This window comes from Mastigoproctus giganteus, chromosome 4 (genome assembly GCF_048544385.1).
Source record: "Mastigoproctus giganteus isolate SK-2022 chromosome 4, ASM4854438v1, whole genome shotgun sequence".
NCBI lineage: Eukaryota > Metazoa > Arthropoda > Arachnida > Uropygi > Thelyphonidae > Mastigoproctus > Mastigoproctus giganteus.
In genome coordinates this window covers 81,071,000-81,079,096 of record NC_143578.1, presented here as the reverse complement: position 1 = coordinate 81,079,096, position 8,097 = coordinate 81,071,000, and positions in this window count along the sequence as shown.

Sequence of the window (8,097 nt, the reverse complement as noted above, 5' to 3'; positions counted from 1 at the left end):
GTCCCTGACCTTTCCGCATCCTCCGTATTTGGTGGTGACGGGCTCGAACCCCGGTCTAATCAAGAAGCGTGTGCTGCACACTGCTGCTCCTTCCCACCTGGCTACGGAGGCGCATTTAGAGAACTATGCTTATAATATTGTCCTTTCAGGCGCTCTAAGCGGCTGCCTGGTTCGCCTGTACATCAGGCCGTCCCTAAGGGTGAGTATCCTATAATGAAAATTACATTGTACTTAGTTGATAACTTCAACCCCCTGTAGCTTAAATATTGTCCTGGGGAAATCTTGTAATATTCATTTTATGTAAATAGCTGTCTTTAGGCGCGTGTGTGTGTGTGTTAAGCGGCAAAACAACTAAGGCTATGAGGCGTCGGTATATTGTGTCCAGATTTCGTGTATTCTGTTGGTCGATTTTTCCGGTTGCTGGGTGAAAAACCAGAGTTTCCATAAGTGGGGGGCATCATGCTATCATCGCTGGAGACCAACTAAACTCAGCCACATTGTAAAAAAAAAAAAAAAAAAAAAATTCTTGCATGGTTGGCAAGATTGGAACCTAGGCCTTTTTCACCCGGGATAGGAAGGAGGATGATTATCTCCAGTGTGATAGAAAGAAATCCAAGATATACTATACAGAATTGAATCCCTCATCTCGGATCAGGTGTGGTTTTACGCCTCACGACCTTGAGACAGCTCACAAGGATACAAATTCCCAGACAGCTAAAAGGAAAAGTAAAAGAAAAACCCTAAAATCTTGTACGGATTCCCCACCTACCAGGGAACCGAACTCTGATGATGAATCCAGTGAACTTGAAAAAGATGATACCAAGGTAAACGATGAACTTTAAGTTACCCCAATTGATAAATTCCTCCAACTTAAAGATGCTCTTGAAAAATATATGACAAACCCAACCAACAGGATAACAGTGGCGACTGGGACCGACATCATAGAAATATGATACTAGGTGGAGGGGATAATCTTACACCTCCATATAGATAATGAAGGCCTGACAGTTAAACTTGAAATGGTGACTGAGTTAGTCGGTCTCAGGCGTAGATAGCAAGGTTTTCCCCAGAAACTGGGGTTTTTTTCGTCCAGCAAAAATAATAAAAAAATAAAAATAAATAAATAAAAAATAATAAGGTAGAGTGCGGCAGACAGGGTGTACGGAAGAAGATGGGGGGGATGAAAGTAAGAGCATCCCCTAAATTGACAGTGAAGCATATGCCCCACCAGGAGAAAAGGGGGAGGGGATAACTCCAGAAGGGTAGAAAAACCACTCAGTGAGAGTGCTGAGTGTGACTTATATTTTGCGGTGGAGTGGTCAAGACCACTGGAGCCTACCCAACCATACGGAAAGTTAGCAGGTAATCCTACTCTGGATGTTCCAGGGTTAGCAAGTCGATGCTGGTAAAACAGTCAAGTACAGATTTTTTATTTCAAGTTTGAGTAAGTCCTTTACAGGTTTCTATCCCTGGCTTGAGTTGGTTGTAGAGTCCTGCGCCTAGAAAAGAGGTTCTGTGCGTACTCCGTTAATGATTTGTAATATTGTTCTTCAGAAATTAGCAGGTGCTCCGGTCCTTGAGGTATGTGTTGGAGTCTGGTGTACAGTGTTCCTCGAAGATCGTTATAAATTGTGCAGTTATAAAGAAGATGGTCCCAATCTTCAATTTCTCCACATGTACAGTAGGGGTTATTGATGATTCCCAAGGTAGTCAACTTATGATTTATAGAGCCGTGTCCAGTTATAATATATGTACAGTAGAGGCCAGGAGAGAACCAAGGCGGCGACTTTGGATAAACTAGTTTGACATCCGGGATGAATTTCTTAGTTATCAGGCCCTTGTCCGTCTCCTCCCATCTTGTCTGCCAGATTTGTAGTAACATGGCAGCTAGTTTCTTCTTTTCTTGCTTACAGTCAGTGCGGTTGTGTCGATGGTATGTCCAAAGATGGTAGCTGGGATTCCCCGCGACAGGCAGTAGTGCAATCCTCGACGGATAACCTCCAAGTCAAGGGGGAGGACACCTGCAAGAACCTGGAGGGCCGGAGAACTTACTGTGCAACAGGCCCTGGTAATGGCAAGCAATATACTTCGCTGAATTGTTTCCAGTTTGCATTTATTGCGAACAATTATTGCTCTATGATACCAAATCCCGGATCCGTATGTAATAACAGGGAGGAATATAGCGTTATACAGGAGTTTGAGTGTTCTCCGGTTCAGACCCCAGTCACACCTGCTTATTCGGACGATTAAGGCTGCATAATTTCTGATTTTTTCTTGAAGGTATGAGAGGTGCTGGAAGAAGGAGAGCTTTGAATGCAGGATGATACCCAGGTGTTTTAGGGAAGTTACCAGCTTGAGTGAGGAGCACATAGACCAGAACCTTATTCCAAAGTACTGTACCAAAACTAGTTCGCCATCAACGGTAAACTGGATCGAAGAATTATCTCCGGACGCCTAGCGCATTTTTACCCAACAGGAAATAGTCTTTGTGGGCTGGCGTTGCCATCGGTTTAAAGAACATGTCCCAGTCCCGACGCTTCAAATGCCTAAAGTTTGGACACACGTAGCATATGTATAAACAACGGCAGTCAACCTGTGGCCATTGTGCCCAACATGGGCACGAATTCAACACGTGCCCTAACAAATACCAACCCGCCATTTGTGAAAATTGCAAGAGGAACAAGCTGCCACACGACCACTCCATCAGCGATTCAGCCTGTGACGCGTATATCAAAGCCAAGAGTTCTTACCAAAATAGAACTAACTATGGTTAGACACCGCACAAACAGAATATACCCAGAGATATTGTCTGCGCGGTAGCACAGTGGTATCGTCATCGTCCTCCCCACATCGGGTGGAAAAGGCCTGGGTTCGAATCCCGTCGATGACGCGAGGAACTTTAATGGGCTTTTTTCACTCCGTGGCTGAGTTAGTCGGTCTCAGGCGTAGATAGCAAGGTTTTTCTCCCCAGTAACTGGGGTTTTTTCGTCCAGCAAAAGAGGCAAATCGACCATAGAACATACGCAATTTACAGACACAAATACGGGTTAATGTATTTAATTACGGGAAACCCTAAAAATAATAATAATAAAAATAATAATAATAATACCCAGAGATAAATTTTCTTGAAATTAATGTGCAACGTGCAAAGTTGACCAGCTCAAGCATAAAGCACAAGAAGAAAACATTGACGTAATTCTCATACAGAAACCATATACAATGGCAATGTAATTGGATACCCCTCCTACTACAGAATAACTGAAACTCCATGGGCTGCAACAGCAGTCAGAAATATTGAAATAACAACTACTAAGATAACATCCCTCTGCACTTCCATTAGTGCCGACGCTGAACTTTCCTCAGTCTTGGGATACCTGCACGTGCGTTCAATATATTAGACCGGTTGCCAACATGGCTGCAGTGATGTGTTGGATCGTTTCTGAAGCTAGGTGGCATCGTCGACACTTGTCATCTGGCTCCGGGCTCCTTGGCGATGTATTTTATATAGTTTTTGGTATTGATTACCTGGTCTGGGATGGCGAGCATGAATCCTTGAGTCTTGGGGAAGAGCGTTCCGCTGGTGAGCCATGCATTGGAAGCAATTTTATGTATGTAATCTTGATGGAGGTCATTGTAGTGTCTTCTTTCTAGCTTTGTTTGTGCCGTCTGGGTAGGAAGGGACTCCTAGCTTAGGGTGAATGGGCTATACCGCTTGTCTATCTTCCTTATGGTCTGATAGAGTGCTAATGTGTGTTTCTGAAAGTAATCCTTCAGGTCGCTCTTCGTGGACTAATGTTCTTTGTGGTTCTTGGTCCCCCAGGGTTCAGTGTTGAACCCACTGTTGTTTTGTATATTTATTAATGATATTGATGAAGTTATATCAGGCTTAATGTCCAAGTTTGCAGATGCTACAAAGGTCGGTGGGGTTGTTAATGATAGTAATGGCAGTATGCTACCGCAACAGGATCTAGCAAAGTTCGGCAAATGGGCTGAGAATTGCCAACTGAAGTTTAACATTGACAAATGCAAAGTACTGCATATGGGTAGAAGTAACCACAGGGAAACGTACCAATTGTGTGGTACTACAGTTAGGGTGGTAGAGAATGAAAAAGATCTGGGGGTAATTGTGTAGTCAGTTATAAAGTTTTCTGAGCAATGCAGACAGACTGCCAGAGCAGGTCGTGGGGTCTTGTCAATGATATACACGAATTTTGCTAGTAGGGAAAAAGCGTTGATTATCTCTTTGTATAAGGCAATGGTCAGGCCACGCCTTGAGTACTGTGTACAGGTCTGGAGGATTCATTTTAAGAAGGATGTAGAGTTGCTTGAGCGAGTTCAGAGAAGGGCAAAAAGATTGGTGAGGGGAACGAAGGGGGTTCTCTTACCAAGAAAGGCTTAAGTGCTGCAAATTGTAGCGTCTGGAGACTGGAGGCACCTGCGAAGTGATCTGATTCAGGTTTATAACGCCTTGAATGGTTTGAGCAGGCTCAATGCTGATGGATTCTTTCGCTTGCTCAGATTAATAACCTGAGGTGGCATAGATTCAAATTAAAGAAAGCCAGTTGTAGAATAGATGTACGCAAGGTTGCCTTTAGCCAGCGGGTAGTTGATTGCTGAAACAGACTTCCATCTGCTGTTGTTGTGGAAGTTGATAGCTTAAATAAATTCAAGGAGGAATTGGATTTTTAGAGGGAATGGATGTGTGAAATATATATATATATTTCTTTCTTTCTTTCTTTTTTTTTTTTTGGCTGATGCTGCATAAGCTTGCTTTCTTGCATCTTATGCCTCTACTACTACTACTACTACAATCGCTGTTTTCTGTTGCTGGGTGAGGTCTATCAGGCCCCTTCCTCTTTTCCGAGCTATTGCCAATCTCCCCACGGCTGACTTTGGGTGATGTTGTTTTCTCATGGTATCCTCCAGCTCCGTGTTATCTATGACCTCGGAGAAGTACGTTAGCACTGGGACTGCATAGATGTTTATAGCTTTAACTGTGTTTCCTCCAGATTTGCTTTCAGCAGGCTTCAGGCCTTGATTTTCCTGTGCTATTCCTGCTGAGCCTGCATCATCCCCAGTTATTTGTAGGTCTCTCCCTCTGCCATGGCTTCAATCTCTTTACGTCTGCCGCTGGTAGTTTCGGCTGACTAATTTTCCCTGGTGCAGTCAGTGGGTCTTGCATTTGTCTAGAACAAACTTCCATCCTGATATCATTGCTGAATTCTTCGGTGATCCAGAGTAGTTGCTGGAATTGTCTCTCGGTTGCCGCGTAGAACTTGATGTCATCCATGTACATCAGGTGGGTGAAGGTGTACAGGTACTTCCTTCCTTCTTTGAGGTTATATCGATACTTGCTGGTGTTGAGCATAGTGGATAGGGGGTTAAGTGCTAGACAGAACCACAGTGGGCTCCCTGAAAGATTCTTCTCCTGATGGGGATTGGTCTGATTGCGATGTGCTCAACTTTAATAGTGGTACTCCATTTCGCCATCGTTGCTCTGTCACTATGCGATGAACAAAGTTCATCGCATAGTGACAGAGATGTTCATCGTCTCTATTAGACAGCTATGAGGTACAGAGTCGAAGGCCTTGCGGTAATCGATGTAGGCCATATACAGGTTGCGGTGCATCTTGTAGACTTGCTCTATAACCGTGGGATCTATGGTCAATTGTTCCTTGCATCCGTTCTGCTGTTCGGCCATTATGTTCTGGCTCTCCAAGTGGTCTGATATCTTCTTGGTTATGCAGCTAGTCAGGATCTTGTACATCGTTGGAACGCAGGTGATTGGCCTGTATTTCGCCCGGTTTCTTGTAGCTTCGTCTTTAGGTTTCAGATACGTAATTCCTTGAGTGAGAAACTTCGGGATTGTCTCTGGGTGCCTTATCATTCAGGTGAACTGCTCTGCCAGGTGCTTGTATGTGCAAGTGAGCTTCTTGTAACAGTAGTTGTGGGAGTTCATGATCGACTCTTTTGCTTCTTCCTCTCGAACCTGCCATTCTCTCATCTCTTGTACGTCCTATGTTTTTCTTCTGTTCTAGTTCTTTCCTGGGGCTCAGCTGTTATGTCTTACTTCCTTGCTCTATATGTTGCCCCAGACTCCTCGATCGTGTTCTGCTCGGGGTGGTCTGTTCCCTTCTTTCCCGAGACTCCTGTAGAAGGCTTTTTGGCCCTCATCGAAGATTTAATTGTTTATTTTCCTCTGCGAGCTCTCTTTGTATCGACGTAGTCTCTTGCTGTGTGCGAGAAGATTCTGCTTCAGTGTGGTCCAAGTGTTCTCCTATTCTCTGATTTTTTTAGTCTCGTGTTTGCTGTGGACGCTGTCTCTCTTGAGGATGCTCTTGTCTTTTCCAGTCAATTTCTTCCTCCTGTTGCTCCGCTGGTACTGGGTCAATTGGCTTATCTTGACTCTTAATTCTTCTATCTTTTTCTGAAGTCTTCTTTCCCAAGCTAGCGGTTCATTCTGCTGCTGGTATCTTGTTTCTCTTCCATTAATCCTAGTGGTTGCTATGGCAGCACAATATACGGATACCCACGTTATACCGAAGCAGGGGCCCAATAGAACCCTGCGACTCTCCACAGGGTTCTATTGGGCCTCTGCTTCGGTATCACGTGGGTCTTTATGAGCTTTGTTATTATTAGCCGTATGGTGCAAGGAGGCCTGAGGCTTTTGCTGCACCAGCCAAAAATAAAAGAGAGAGAACAACAGTCTGAAGTAGAAGGGAATCACCAAGAAAGAGAAGAATGAGGATATGAATTGCAGAACCCTCTTGATCAGGTTTAGCAGCCTGTCTGCACTGATAAGAGCATGAACTTTTCTAATTTCAGGCTGTAATTACGGTTTACGGAAAAGTGTCCCCCCGCATTTCGCCCCCGGAACATTTTTCCCCCAGTAGATAATGAGTAGACCCCTAAATTTAACTCTAAAGTCCAACTACAGGACCAAAAGAAATAATCGGTCCATATTTATTAAACAGTTTAGACCTTCAAAAATCTAATTTTATGCCAATCCACATAATGGTTTCCTTGCTGCCAGAGGTATGGTGTTTGAAGACAGAAGTCTTGAGCGCTCATTGTTGAGACCGCACGGTCTGAACACTACGGTTCTAACAGTGGGGAAGATGTCCCACCTGTTTTGCAAAATTGATATCGCCATCCTCAAGAATTATTAGCGAGTTGGACTAGAAGAGTTGGAAAAGAAGCTTTCTATATCTAAAATACCATCGAGAAGGTGTGCATGAGTGGATTTTAGGGTAGTAAATGGATGTGTTTTTGGGTAGTAAATGGATGGCCAATGCTCAAAACAGAAGGAACTGGAAAGTTGCTGGAGAGGCCTTCATCCTGCAGTGGATTGAAAATGGCTGATGATGATGATATCTAAAATAAAGGTAATCCCTGTTGATTTATAAAATAATAGAATATACGAATTATTGAGCACTTAATAGCTCTCAATTATCAAATCTATTAAACAGTTTTTAATGTATGATTCTCAGGACGAACTGCTCCCGGGTCGCATGCTTATTTTTTCCACTGGTAACAATCTTCAGTTATTGGCGCGTAGCCAGGAGTGGTTTTCTGATGGAACAAGAAGTATGCTGCAATTTCTGCTAGAATCAAAAGAATAGTCCAAGATTTTCAAAATCGTAATGTGATTGATTACCTTAGAGGCATTGCATACAACTTCGAGTTTTAAACAGTAATAATGTGCATTTATTCTATGATTGATTTGATTACCTTTGCCTTTGATTGATTCATTCTATTAAAACAAAATAAATTAGAATCAATAAAAAATTAGGTGTATTATTTACATTTCTATAGCCTATTCATTATCTACTGGGGGCGAAATGTGAGAGACGAAATGCGGGGGACAACTTTTCCGGATCCCGTAATTACCACTAGTTCTTTTTCCTTATCAACTACCTTCGGATTGGTACTATCCAAATGATGTTCTGTTTTGGAATTAATGATAATCCAATGCATTTATTATACCTTGTATTTTAACAGCCAAATATTTGAACCTTTAGATTTTATAACGAAGGAATCCTTAGATTCACGCAGTCTCGAGCATGTGCAGATGCGTTATTGACGGGTTTCGAACCT